Source organism: Spermophilus citellus, assembly GCF_964194105.1.
Source record: "Spermophilus citellus genome assembly, chromosome: 11".
Taxonomy (NCBI): Eukaryota; Metazoa; Chordata; class Mammalia; order Rodentia; family Sciuridae; genus Spermophilus; species Spermophilus citellus.
The window spans coordinates 82426879-82442649 of NC_138192.1; the positions used below are offsets into that span (position 1 = coordinate 82426879).

At 35.8% G+C, this 15771-nt stretch overlaps 1 protein-coding gene across 4 annotated transcripts in view; it reads right to left on the reverse strand.

Moving 5' to 3' along the window:
* Positions 1-15771, reverse strand: part of ZNF385B (zinc finger protein 385B) — a 389695-nt gene that overhangs the window by 178864 nt on the left and 195060 nt on the right. The window contains exon 1 of one of the 4 annotated variants that reach the window (XM_081261417.1): positions 2383-2412. The exons of the other annotated variants lie outside the window; for them this stretch is intronic. The gene's annotated coding sequence lies outside the window, so the exon portion shown is untranslated. Of the gene's footprint in view, positions 1-2382; positions 2413-15771 lie in introns of those variants that run through there. 4 annotated transcript variants of the gene reach the window in all.

Consider the following 15771-nt stretch of genomic DNA (forward strand, 5'->3'; position numbering starts at 1 on the left):
TGCTGCTGGGTTCAATCCCTGGTATCAAAAAATAAAAAAAAAAGGTTTTTTTGTTTTTAATTTTTGGTATAATTATGTAATAATGGATTTTAATATATTTGATGTACCTCAATAAATTACAGTCATTACTCTTCTTGATTCTTTCAAATTATTTCCTTTGTGTTTTTGATAGCTAATTTTTGATAGCTTCCTTACTTTGTCATTATATTTCCTGAACCTGTTCTTGTAACACATTTTTTTGAGGAGCCTGATGGGAAGTGGTTCCACCCACCATTTAAACTGATTGGGCTTACTCAGGAGAGATTCTGAGCACTCACAGAATATACATGAGGTAGCGAGTACTGGCAGCCAGCATCTGAAATTTTATTTCCTAGACCAAATGTATCAACTTATTACAATATCTCATACTGAATGCAGAATTTATAATCCTTACTCATAACCTAACTCATTATTGGGAGCATTAAGCACATGAATGAGTGATGGTCAACAATATTACCTTGTGTGCATTCTACATGTGTGACTGGAAACTCCAGATTTTGAGGGACCTAAAATCTAAACAACTAAGCGGAAGCCCTCTTTTACATAATAAATATATGAATATGAAATTACAAATATAAAATTGGACAAAAACATGAATATTTATCTAGGCTGAGGGAAAACATAGCAAATTATAAACTTACAAAGCTAGAAAAATGCCACAAAAATCACAAAGTATAAATAATAACATTTTTATAAATTTACTATCTGACTACTACATTTTTGGTTGCTTACTCTTTGATTCCCTTTACATATGATAATGATTTCCTGATATCATTATAGAGACATCAGAAAGATAATTTGGTCTTTCCTCTAGTTTGGTTGATGAGCCTTTCCTTTAACTTTTGATAGTTGGAATGCATAAAAACATATAAAGTTGGAATGCAACTTAACATATAAACATGGTTTGTGTTTTTATTCTATAATATTGTTAAAGTACTAGAAAAATCTTATAAAACCTTTAATGTGTGTTTTCCATCAAAAAGGAGAAAATGTATGATGTATTTATAAATATATAGAACAATATACTATCTAGTACATTTTTGGCAGGTAAGAACTGCATTCTATGTAGGGATTAATCACAACTATATCATCCAGTTGTACATTTACATGTCTGGTGACTGAAAGAATTTTCCATGGAAAAACTTCTGGTTCTGTACATTTCAATCATCATTTCTTCTCTAATGATTATGTACTCCCAGAGCTGGGGAATGTAGAACATATTAGTAGCAACACACAGCTTCTGGCCTTGCTGAGTGAGTCAACTGAGTATATGATAGGACTTAGAAACCATTCATTCTCTGGGATGACTAGAAATAGCTTATTTATACAGAGAAGTGATTGCAGACTCATGTATATAGTATTAAACTCTTGAGTAAATGTATCTCTGACCTGTGTTCTCTTTTGCACAAAGATATCTCTAAAACCATCCAACATAAGAAAAATTGAGAGGAAAGGGAAGTTGTAGTAGGAAAAAAAAAGCATTCTCAATCAATTGTGGTTAGAATATCTTATTAAAAAACCATATGGCCATATGACCACATATGGCCATTCACCAGCTGTAAATCAAAAGATTTTAACCTTTCTATATTCAGAAGCTTTTTGGGGTTCCTTTGACATTTATAGTGTTATCCTTTGACTCTGGCATCATCCTCAGGGGACCTAAGTGCACACATATAGAAACCAGTGCTCTCCATGACTGTTACAGAGTCTTCATCAAACCCTCCACATGAATGCAAACACGTCAGAATTTTGCTCTCTCTTGTAAACAACTCATATGGCAAAATCAATATTTATATGAGCCAAGTGTGGGGGTGCACATCTGTAATCCCAACTACTTGGGAGGCTAAAGCAGAAGGATCACAAGTTTGAGGACAGCCCCTGAAACTCTGAGAGGCCTTGTCTCAAACTAAAAAATAAGAAGGAATGGAGATGATGGAGATGTGATAGAGTACCCCTGGGTTCAATCCCTACTACTACTATTACTACTACTACTAGTCTCTTTCTCTTATTCTCTCTCTCTCTCTCTCTCTCTCTCACTCTCTCTCTCACACACACACACACACACTTATATGAATCTACAATTCATAAGAAACTTGTGGACTTAAAGTACAAAATATCTATATAGATATATCCTGTCACTCTTAGTTGTAATCTAAGAGAACTTCAAGTAAAAACATACAGAAGTCATAACAGGGTCTGAGGGTGCTGCTCAGAGGCAGATGCTTGCCAGGAGGAGAAGGGGAAGGAGCATGGAGAAGGGGAGGGGAAAGGGAAGAAAAAGAAGAAAAAATAGCAAATAATTTCCAGCTATTACACTCACTAGTATGAGTAGGGACAACATACTTGCTTTGGTTCTATGCTGCGTCTGTCAAGTCTGGGAGTTGCCGGCAAGTGTTTCAGGAAAATTTCCAGAGCTATTATTAGATATAATACAGACTTTCCTACCTAGTTTTTAGCCATGAGATCTCTGGCAGATGCCTCAGTGATTACAGCGGTAATCATGCTTGGTATCCTGGCACAGACAGTCTGCCTCAGGATCAGCAGCAACAACTGACTGGGATTTTGTGGGAGGAATTTTTATTTTTATTTTTCTGATACTTCAAAAGAAGGACAAGGCCATTCCCAATGCCAGAACTCCTAGCTAAGCCATTACTTTTCCTTACATGTTTTTAAAAGGAGAGGGGGGGGGGAGGGAGGGAGGGAGGGAGAGAAATCAAACCCCAAACCCACAACAAAAGCCCCAACTTGACAAGAAAAAAGGACTTTAAGTGTGGTAGGAACTCTGTATACCCCGAACATAGTTTCAAATTTAACACCACTGTCACTAAAATCACTGGTAATATTTTTTGTCATATACTATTCATTAGACATTAAGCTAAGTGCTTTGCATTAAGATTGCAGTAGCCCAACTTTACAGATGAAGAGGAAAGGACTGCAAATCTGACCTGGTTGTAACTAATAAATGTGAGACAGGGTGGGAACCAAGATTTGCCCTCAGGCAATCTAATTCCAGAGACAGTGTGTTAACCACTCTTTTATTGTAATCATTCTTATCATAGAAATATATGTGTGAATAGATGGATATATGAATTAGCCTTATGTAATAATTTCAAATGTATACAAATATCAAAACACCACATTCTATACTGTACACATATACAATTTTTTTTCAATTATACCTTAATAAAAACTGAGAAAATAAAATAATCATATTAAAATAGAAAAAAAATAGTATAACCAGAGTACACATGATTGTAAAACATGTTGTTAGGGGAGTGGGAGAAGAAAAAGCAAGGCAAATCAACTAAAAGCAAGGAATAGGATATTCACACAACACCAACATGTCACTGAACAAAAACATTTCTTTACAATGGAGTACACGTGCAGACACTGCCTTACCTTACATCACCAGTAATGGAACGTACTAACATGTATATCCTCTGAGAAGAACACTGAGAAGGGCACAGCCTTACTTATGCAGATATGCTTAAACTGAATCTAATAATGAGGAAACAATGAAACAAATCCAAAAATGAAGGATATTCTGCAAAACAACTAGCCTAGGCTTTTAAACAGTATCAGCATTGTGTGGTACAGCTGTAGCAAAAAACCTAGAGACTTGTTTAAAGGAATCTAAAGTGATATGACATCTAAACACAGTGCATAATTCTGGATTGGATCTTGATTGACAAAAGAAGAAAATTATTTAAATGACATTCCTGGGACAACTGGGGAAATAAGTTTAGACTGTGTGATTTACAGTAATACCCTATTAATACTATTCTATTGATACTTACTTATATTTTGCAGAGAATGTTCTGGTTCATAGGATATTCATGCTGAAGGATTTAGGAGTTCACTCCTAAATGTCTATAATAATTCTCTCTATATATTTTTTGTTTCTGATAATGAGGATTAAAACCAGGAGCATTTTACTACTAAGCCATATTCCTAGCACCCTTCTCCCACTTTAAAATTTTTTTGATTCAGGGATTCATTAAATTGCCAATGCTGGCTTTGAACTTGTAATTCTCCTGCCTCAGCCTCCTTAGCTGCTACAATTACAGGTGAGTGCCACCATACCCAGAGGTAATAATTTTTAAATGGCTTAGCATGATTATATATACATGTATATACATATTAATGACATATAAATGTATGTACAAGAGTACAAGACATATACATCAACATTCTGTTTACCTAAGACAACTACTACAAGTGTGGAAAAATTAATATTTAGTAAAGCTAAATTTGAAGGATATATGGATGTTTCTCATATTATTCTTACAGTTTATTGAACTAGGAAAAACATTTTAAATAACATATTTTAGTGATGGCCTAGTTAGAATTGTTTTCTCTTTGTGAAAAAAAAAAATGGTGTGATAGCCATCACCTTATATCAAATGTGGTTTGAGAGCAATCAAAATAAAAAATGAGAGAGAAGTTACATTTCAAGATATTTACATTCAATTTGCAAAGAATGATTAGCAAATTGCTAAATGCAGGAAATTATTGTTAGGGAGATGACAGAAGTGTAAAAATGGCCAGCTCTCTGAAACTGCTTCAAAGGAGCAGTAGAATTAACCAGTAAATTCAGCAGGTCCCATTGGATGTTATATATGTTTAATTAACTGAAGGAAAAAATTGAACTAGGAAAAACATTTTAGATAATATATTTTAATGGTGGCCTAATTAGAATTTTGTTTTCTCTTTGTGAACAAAATGGTATGACAGCCATTACTTTATATCAAATGCATGAGGTTATTTGTTCTAAAATTCTCTTTTCTGATTTCCAGTTTAAAAGTTATGAGTTAAATTTCATCTCTCAAAAGATAGTTCCCACTAATATTTATTATGGTTCTATTAAACATGAATTTTTATAAATCTATGTTGAATATTTTTCAAAAGAAATCTGTATTATCTACCACAGCAATGATTTTTGTAACGTGACAATTGCATGAAAAAGTTATTCCAAATGTTTTTCTCTGTGTTATCTTTCAGGAATTTGATAATCAGGCATATTCGGTCCTGTTCATATGCTACAGAACTTTAGTCTTCAATCATATTGTTTTGTTTTTCCAGTCTGAAGAAACAATATTATTATCTTTTTAATCAGTCCAGTTATTGTCATTTCAATGTCACCCAATTTTAATTGCCTTTCTTATGTGGTTCTGTTTTTCTAGAGGAAAGACAACTAGACTAGGACTCACTTGTCTAAGTTTCTTTATGTAGGCTAAAGTCCACTTGAAGTTTCATTTCTAAAATCTTGATGATATCCAGCAGCTTTTTTATTCCTTATGAAATATAACTTGTTTGCAGCTGTATCTCAACCTCAAGGGACAAACTATAGCATTTTTCTCAAAGCATAGATGGACTCTTGGAAAAAAACATTTTATAAATATAAATTATAATTTGCATTTTCTCCCCCAAAAGTGTTATGTCATATATACACATAGCAGAATTGAACTTCTGTGGTCTCTAAGGATTCAGAATGCATTACTTGTACTTTTAGTTCAATCACTTAGTCTCCAAATTCAAAAGTAGAGGGATAAAAAATCAAAATAAAGCCTAGTTGTTCCTGTAGGGAAATCTTATGAATCAGAGCAAAATCTGTTCAACCCTTGCAGCTGGAGAGGCAAATGAAGCCAAGTCCTTTCCTCCCAGCAGCCACATTGTGGAAGGTGTGGAATGGACAGTGATCAGAAACTCTCATGGCCTCAGATGCTTTTGATGCCAGTGGGAAGAAGGCAGAGCTCTCCCATTCGTCTTCAGTATGTCTGTGAACAGCATGTGGCTCCCTTAGCAGTCTACCTACCTCAAAGTTTGATTCAGTTCTAACCTGCAAGCTATTAGGAGCAGCATCTTGCAAGGTGCTCAGAGAAACCATATAAAACTGAAGACAGATTTAGAATGAAATTGAATTTTCAGATATTGAAAACCACTGTCTGAAAAAAAAATGTCTGAACAAAGTCAGCTATGCTTAGAGATATTATAAGCCTCAGATTCCTGGGTCACAAATACCTATTACAACTTTAAGGATTTTCAAGAAATCATTTGATCTGATCTTCTACCTTCAAACAGTTGAAACAGTAAATGTTCTAAGAGACTCAGTAGAATTCTGTTCTGAAAATCTTTAAGATGTAAGACATATCATCCTGCCTTCTGATAATCAGTGATGTTCTACCTTGTTTCATTTACAACTCCAAACACAGAGAACAATAGATCCCCAACTAAAATACACCTGGAGACAGGACGCAAGCTACTCCATCAACCCCATCTTCTCATGCAGGAACAGCTTCATTCCTTTTTTTTCTTTTAAAATCATTGAGCCCATATTCTATTCTAATCTTAGTTATATATAAACCAATATGAAACATAGTCAAAGAACTCTCCAAGTATATTTTGAAGAAACTTAATGGTCCCAAGATATCTCTGGAAGTTCTACAAACTATTTTCATAGTAATGCTAATGCTTTGTGTTTCTCGCTGTGTTGGCATTTGCACTAATGGCATAATCGCTGCAGTGTGTAAAACCTACTGGTAATTTAAGGTGCGGTAAAGACAGACTTCAAACTACCAGTAGTCCTTGTCTCGATCACATTATACTCAGAACTGATTTTTTTTATAATATCCTTAATAAAGTTATAAAGATTATTAACTTCATTAAAATTCAAGACTTTGGCAAACATATTATGAATATTCTACGTGACAAAATGAAAAATCTGTATAAGAACCTCTGCTGGGCTGGGGATGTGGCTCAAGCAGTAGCACGCTCGCCTGGCATGCGTGCGGCCCGGGTTCGATCCTCAGCACCACATACCAACAAAGATGTTGTGTCTGCCGAGAACTAAAAAATAATAAATATTAAAAAACTCTCTCTCTCTCTCTCTCTCTCTCTCTCTCTCTCCTCTTTCACTCTAAAAAAAAAAAAAAAAAAAAAAAAAAAAGAACCTCTGCTGAATATTCAAGTATCACGACTGTCTCAAAAAACAACAACAAAAAAAACAAACAAATGATTGAGTTGGGGGGCTGGGGATGTGGCTCAGGCGGTAGCGCGCTCGCCTGGCATGCGTGCGGCCCGGGTTCGATCCTCAGCACCACATACCAACAAAGATGTTGTGTCCACCGAGAACTAAAAAATAAATATTAAAAATCCTCTCTCTCTCTCTCTCTCTCTCTCTCTCTCTCTCTCTCTCTCTCTCTCTCTCTCCCTCTATCACTCTCTCTTTTAAAAAAAAAAATGATTGAGTTGGGAGCTGAAATAGTCACTTGTTTCAAGGAACACATTTTTCACTTGAAAGAGGAACTGGCAGAAAAATTGTGGTTATTTGGCAGATAGTTTCTTTCTTTTTATTCTGAGGATATTAATTGTTTCAGCCTTTAATTATTCATTTTGGATTCTACCAAGTGATTTTTTAGAGCATTATAGTTATACGTAGAAGTTGGGTTCATTTTGACAAAATCATACATGCATGGAATTTGATTTACTTCATTTCAGTCTGTCTCCCACCTTTTTCCTCCTCTCTTCCCTCCCCCAGCCCCATTTCCTTACTCTACTGATTTTTCTTTCACTTGATTTATTTGCTTACTTTTGATTGGTACTTTCTACATATGAAGTGAATCTGTCACTCTGAGGGAAACTCACAGGTTTTGTTCACTTTTTGTTTTTTGGTCAGTTATAAAATTCAAGTTTTCAAATAAAAGGTTAAGATTTTGGAAAATTGGTTTTCTCTACTGACAACTTTCCAAAACTTAAGTCTTTTAAGACGAGACTGATAGTGAAAGCAAAAATGCAATTTTTAAAAGAATATTTTCTAAGGAAATGTACCAACATTTAGAGCTTTTGTCTGTATATCTCAGGAAACCAACATTCTTCAAATGGCCAGTGCAGGAAGTTAAAGAATTATACATACTTAAAAGAGTCATTCAAAGTCAGACAAATCAATGCATTTAATGCAACATAGTATAAAAGGTCATAGATAATAGTTTCAGGCTTCATGTTGCAACTTCTAAAAAACTACTACTTGTCAAATTCTGGTGTGATATCAAAGGGAATGAAATCTACTCAACAATACAAAGCAATGAACTTTTGATCCATGAGAAAACGAAGATGAATCTCAGGGACTTTATGTTGAATACAAGAGATTATTTCAAAAGGTGACATATTGTATGATTCCATTTATGTAACATTTTGAAAAAGGCAGAACTGCAGTGATGGAGAATAGCTCAATGGTTGCCAAGGATTTGGGGTGAGAGAGAGAATAAATACAATGATGCAGCACCAAAGAAGTTTTCAGGGTAAATCAAACTGAATTGTGACTATGGCAGAAGTTACATGAATCTATATATGTGTTGGAACTTCTAAAACAAAAAATTAGTCCAATTTATTAAATGTTAATTAGCAATGTAATACAAAGAAATCTTATAGTACAAGGTTAGCTCACAGAAGATATTCAATAACTCAATAAATGTTAGCTTTCTATATATTAAAAACATTCCAAATCCTGACCATCAGACATCATTCTTAACATGCTTAATACCTTTTTTTTTTTTTTTTTTTTTTTTTTTTTTGGTAACACAGGGTTTGAACCCAGAGTTGCTTTACCACTGAGATACATCCCTGTACCTTTTTATTTTTTTATTTTGAGACTAAGTTGTTTAGGGACTTGCTAAGTTGCTAAGGCTGGCCTTAAATTTGCCATCCTCCTACATGAGCCTCCCAAATTGTTGGGATTACAGGCGTGCACCACCATACGCAGCTCTTAATACTAGTATTTGAGAAGACTCTACACTTATGATTAACAAACAAAAAAACCAATTATTTCTCCCGATGATATATACATGCTTAGTCATTCTTGGCAACAGTCAGTCTTGTGAAAACATTATGGAAGTTAAAATCCTAGAGTTTGATTCCAGTTCTATCTCTTACTGTAGTAAAGCAGATGATAACCCATTATATTAACACTGTTCTCCATACTGTGAAGCTCTTTTTGTTAATGCTGCAGTGATTGATGAAGGTAATCACAACAGTTAACTTACTGACTTCAGCCCCCATTACAAGTCTTCATGTAAACCTCAGAGCAACACTACTAGCGTGGCTCTATCAATTAAAGGTTATATAGCTCACAGACCACAAAATGCATGCACTCAGCCACTGAGTGAAGTGTGCTCTGCATCTAAGTCACCAAGGTCCCCTATTCACCAACAATAGATGTTAACAGGTAAGCTGCCTTTGGTCCGAAGTCCCATAAGTCATGAATCTTTCTAAACTTAATTTAAGAGAGATTTCTATTTCAAACAATTTCTGATGAAAGATTTACTTTCATTGTGAAAATTCAAATCAAGTTGCCAGCTTTTCCACAGATAGTTTTGGCAACTTTTATTTCTATCATTTCCTGAATTGTGGGTGATAGGATTGGGACATTAGACTAAAATGAAACATGAAGATAGCCCAGTCTCATCACCTGATCAAATAAATCTGCTCATTTTTCATGGATCTATTCACATTTATTTCTGTTTTTTTTTTCAACTAAAATCTTCCCCTTAGCTATCTTTCCTTCTTCTTCTATAGTGTTTGAAATGATGATTTAAAATCTTCTTGTCTAAATTTCCTGATTTAAAGTCCCATTTTTGTACAATTTTTTTATATTTTACAAAGGAGCACACCATTTTTAAAGTTAGCATAACAATATTCTGTTATATAATATTTTAAAATATTTGTTTACATTTAAAAAAAATAAAGTAAGTACTAAAATTTCTCACTATTACTTATTGTAAACAGGATGGTTTCATCTTTCTGGAATTCCTGTCAAAGAGTGAGATGTCAAAATTTTAATGGTAGAGAGGTTTGTAAAAAACATTAAAATACTATGGGCACTCATTACCACTTTATTAGATTTACGAAGCAAATGGGAGAAACATCTGACTTCAAGTGGCTCAGCATGGCAGCTGGAACAACTTCTATCACATCTAGGAAACATACATTGTGACACCCAGTCTTTAAAAGGACAAACTCTAAGTATGGCCGAGAAATGCTAAACTTCAGGGTTGACTTTTACCTGGTTTTTACACCTAACTCCTGGTATTACTAATATAATTAAACAATCACTGTCAAATGACCTTGGTCACTCAGAAGAAACAGTAACACATCTTTTATGTATTTCTATGTATTTAATAACAATGAGAATTAATATCAACTGAGATCTATGAGGCAATATGCTAAGGCCCTCATAATATAAAGGTCACATAATCTAAGGAGGAAGAGTTTTGAGGTAGCACCTAGCTTAAGTCTCAAGCTCTGTGACTCCCCAGCTGCACTTCATGAAGATCCACACAGGGGCAGAGCCTGGAGGATGCTTCTGCCATCTGAAGTGCTTCTCCATCCTGACCTATGGTCCCAATTCATATGCCACTTTTTCTAGCCTTTTCTGATCAGCCCAGTCTGACACCAGTGCAGCCTTTAAATCCCATTGGGCAGGGCTCATGGACAGTTGTCCACTGAGACCTCTAGAGACCAGGCCTGTGCCCCACTTTCCTGGAGGAAAAGGTTGGGTCTTAAGAAAATGTAGTTATGAACATGTCCATGTGCAAGTTCCTCTCGTGGAGAAGATCATTCTTTCTGATGAGTATAGGAGTTCAGAATCCTGGGAAGTTTAAGAAGCCCTCTGAGTCTAATCTGTCCTCTTTCCATTCCATTGCCTCTGCCTTGTGTCAGCATCTTTAGCCTGAATACTGCAGTGGTGTCTTGCCAGCCTCTTGCCTTTATCTACCCTTTTGGAATCCATCTTTCACAGTGCTGCCATGTGATCTTTTAAAAACCCAACCCTAGTGTCATATTGAACTCTGGATCCTATTACATACTTAACAGTGTGTTGAGCACAGGAGGCTCTCAATAAACATCCACTGAATAAATGAATGAATAAGTGAGCACCTGCTGACAGGCTGAGTACTTGCCCAGGACCCAAAAATAACTCTCCCAGACTTGCTCCTGTAACACCCTAAGACACTCTGAGTCTATCTATGGGTTTGGCATTGCACTTGATATAATGAAAGATACGCTAATGTGCCAAATGAAAATCACAATCTCCAGTTCGTAAAGTGAGTACATTACAAATATGTTCCTAGTCTAAAAGTCACAGATAAAGAGATTACAATCAGGTTAGTAGTATGTGGTTTTGTTTGTTTCTAATGGCAAGGATTGTCTTCCTTTGGGGGAAAAGATTTGAAAGAACTATTTCATAAATATATTATACTATTTTATATGAAATCATAGATACAAGCAAAGTTATAACCTAGGAGCATTAAAATTTTAAGGATTAAAATTTCATACAAACATCATTTCTGGTTATCGGTGTCAGATGTCATAGCTTTGACTTTTAGACTGAAACAGACAGCCCGCCCTCCAGGTCAGGGTGACACAAACTCGCCCTGGAGTCCAGCAGTACAAACCTCCCATACCAAGTCTTATCTATACGTGAATAGAACATTTGTCAGCTGCATACTTATATTACAGTCTGAAACATTCCCCAGAGAAAACTGCTTAAGTTCTGTAGTCAGCACAAAAGGGCCTAAAAATGCCTAAAGTGACTAATGTTCCTATAACAGCCTGGAACCCTCGAGTTCCCTAATCCTTGAAGTTCCTGCAATCCTCAAGTTAAGCCATGCCATGTCCAACCCAAAGTTGGACAGCTAGAGCTAGAGCTCCCAAAGTGGTCCACACACCCTTGGCCACAGGCCTCCATCACATTGCGCATTCCTGAGTCTGGCCCAGGAGACGGCTAAGCTCTAACTCAGTAAGAAGTGATCAAAGTGGCCACAGTCTCCTGCTTTGGTGGCTGTGGTACTGGTGTGAGGTCACCCTCAACAACAGCTATACCAGATAGCAAAGGAAAAAAAAACATGGTATGTGTTATTTCAATAAATATATTCAAATGTGTAATGATCAGGGTAGGGTAAGTGGCATATCCATTACTTCAGACATTTAAGTGATCATATTTTTTATTCAAGTCAAAATACTAGCAGATAACATTTTTTAAGAATTCACTTTTTCCATCAATTCCATGAATACTTCCTTTCTAAAATTAATGGAAGGGGCAAAACCAGATAATCTGTGTCAGAGTCGGGGGTGGGCAAAGCTTGGTGTCTGGAACAGGATGTCAGGACAAAATATGGTAAGAAAGATGTCTGTGGTAGAGGATTTACCAGTGAAGGGAGGCACAGCCTAGTGGGCTAATGTAGGGTTGTCTGGCCTGTATTAGTGCCTGATAGAGTGAGGAGGGTGTCCTGTTGGGGCATGGGGCTCAGCTTGCAATGGGGTAGTGAACCTTGGGTGGAAGGAAGAGGCTTCCACATTGGAGGGGAAATATGTTTTGCTTTAATTTGAAAAAATGTCTTGTTTGGCTTAGTAAAGTAAAATTGGTATAAAATAAGTTTTAAGAAGGTAGTTCTAATCATAATACCTATTTATATTTTCCAACTTTAGGATCTTTCCTTTGCCTGCTCTCACTTTACTAGGGCAAGACAAAAGACTTACCAGCACTGGAGACCAAGTGCTTACCACAGAGCCTGGTGCACATTAGGCAACAATTACATATTGTAGAATAAATGCATGAGCCAGAAACTCGTATATACATTCATATATATAAAACTTCAACATTTTTTGAGATATGGAAGACTGGTGTTCATTGTCATGTACGTAATGTATAGACTATACTCATGGTGAAAAAGTTCTTCTCTGTGAAGATTCTAGAAGAGTGAATAAGTAGAGTGAGGGAATTTACCTGGAAAGATTGTGTATATGCAAATAATACATATACACAATGGGAAGTGCTATGATTTAGATGTGTTTCTTCCCCCAGATACATACGTTGAAATCTTGATCCCTGATATACCAGTGTTGAGGTGAGGCCAATCAGAAGGTTGGTGAGGTTATGGGAAGACCACTCCTGGAAGGGACTAATGCTGTTCTCATGGAGTGTAATAGTTTTCACAAGAGTGGAGTACTATAAAGTGAGGCTACTTACATGCCTAGTCCCTTCTGCACACAGCTGTTTTTCTTTCTGCTTCTCCATATGTTGTGACCCATCCTGAAGAGTTTTGCCTAAGGCTTAACAGATGGAGGCTGCCTGATCTTAGAATTTCAGCCTCCAAAACTCTTAGTCTCCTTTTTGTTATAAGGTATCAGTGTCAGCTATTCTAATATGGCAACACAAAACAGAATAATTACATGAGGGGAGGACTGGTTTGAAGTATGAGAAAACGAAATAAATTCAGATTCACATTTAACTCCATTATGTCAAAAGTCCATGTCTGTGAGACTGGTCTATGGAGAATGTATCCTTGATAAATAGGTTTTTTTTTAATTTAAAGGAAATAATAGAAATAGATACATATGAGAGAAGATAAGGGATACTTGAAGACAAATGAAAGCCCAAGTAATAGATATTGCTAAATGTGGAAAGGATAACATGATATCTATCAATAATATTTGAGGTTGGTGCAAAGACTGTGGAATTTTATTGTTGAAAGATGAATCCTGTAGCAAGTTGTCATTTTGAGGCTGACACTGTGCCTTTTCCAGTCATTTGGTTATATCAGTAACTTAACAATTTATTCAACACAGGGTAGATATTTCATCATCTTTATCAGAGACAGAAGAAAAGCAAATCAATGAAGTAGGAAGAAAGAAACCAAGACATGTAAGTAAGTCTTTTGTGGTTGTTTATATAACATGAATTTTCTTTGAATCAATGTGTCACAGCATAAGACTTGGCTAACTGACAGCTAAAACTTTCACTGTTTTACTGGATAACTAAGAGGCATTAAATCCAGTGGACAACTGATACAATCATATCCTGCTACAAGTAAGAATTGATTAAGGAAAAATAGAATAATAGTTATCTTTAGTATCAACATGGCAAACATTAGCAAATAATGCCTTTTGATTCCCCTTGCTACTGTCATTACTCAAAGATAAAAAAGTCACATATTACTTTAACTGCATAATAGAGGAAAGAGCCATAAAATTGCTCAAATAATTCTGACTAAATTTACAGAGGGCATGTTTTCTCCCCCAATTTTTCACCATTAGAGGAAAATTTGGCAAAAGAATCAAATTATGTAGGTTGCCTCCCAAGTTAGTTAACTAACAGAATATATATACTTTCAACAGTGTAAACACGTTACACTTTGAGACAGTATGTTCAATAATATGTTTTCAGGTGAAGGACCTGGAAGTATAAAGCAATATCATTAATATGTATATACATGTATATATATTCATGCTGAGCCATTTAAGAATTATTACATCTGCGCATGGTGGCACACACCTGTAATCGTAGCAGCTCAGGAAGCTGAGGCAGGAGAATTACAAGTTCAAAGCCAGCCTCGGCAATTTAGTGAATCCCTGTCTCAAAATAAAAATTGATCAAAAAGTAGACTGAGTGTCCAAAATGTCTTGAAATACCAGGAAAATAAGACATTTGTTGTACTTCTTCAGATTAATAATTGAACATACTGTTTTTCACAAAGAGGTCCTTCACTTAAAAATGTGCCTATAGACTGAAGAAAACATACAAAGCAAAATATTTTAATACAGCTAATATATTGCATAAATACAAATAGATGCTGTTTTTTAGTCCCGAGGACATACTGTATATTTTATTGAGTATAAATACTATCTCTTTCATCACAAATAAAAATAAACCTAAATCCCAATAAGGTAGTCTCTAGATAGTTTTTTACAAGAACCTCCAAATATGGATCCATAAGAGGACAGAGAAAAATATGAACATTGCCTTGTAGAGGACTCCTTGGTGACTGAGTGCCAAATCATTAGCAAGGTAATGTGTATGAGGTAGTGCTCAAGTTGGAGGTAAGGTAGGAATCCTCAAGTACCAGTTGAACCTAAAGGAGATTACCCTCCTAAGAGAATATGGCTAATATTAGTGTTATGGTTTGAATCTTGACTGTGCCCTAAAGGCCCACATGTTAAAGGCTTTGACCCCAGGGTGGTGCTATTGGAAGGTGATAGAACCTTTAAGAGGTGGGGTCTAATAAGAGCCTTTAGACCATTGGGGGTGTGGCCTAGAAGGAGATTGTGAGATCCCGGTCTCTCCCTGTATCTTTGCTTCCTGGACATTGCTTTGCTCTGCTATGTGCTACCACCGCCGATGTGATGTGCTTCCTTGCCATAGGCCCAAAGGGTTAAATGGGGATGTTAAATGGAACAGTCACTAATATGGCAGTATGTAAAAATGTGATGTGTAACCGATGTGATTCTGCAATCTGTATTTGGGGTAAAAATGGGAGTTCATAACCCACTTGATTCTAATGTATGAAATATGATTTGTCAAGAGCTTTGTAATGTTGTGAACATCCAATAAAAAAAAAATTTAACATCCTCTGAAAACTTCAAAACTAGGAGACAAAATATAAACCTTTTCTCTTTCTAAGTTTCTTAATCTCAGGTTTATTGTTATAGTTGTGAGAAATAGAAAGCCCAGTGATCTGTTTTCAAAAAACCCTGTTTAGCTTTAAATGTAAAATAAATTGGGATGTAAGAAAGACAGCTGGATGGGAGAGCAGAATGAAAAGTTACATAAAAGGCAGCTGGAGGGGAAAGCAGGATGAAAAGTTACAAGCAGTTAACACAATAGTGTAAAAATTCACAGCCCCTTGACAAACAGAAAGTGAGAAGGAAGGGCCAACCTGAGCAACAGAGATAAAGTGTGTA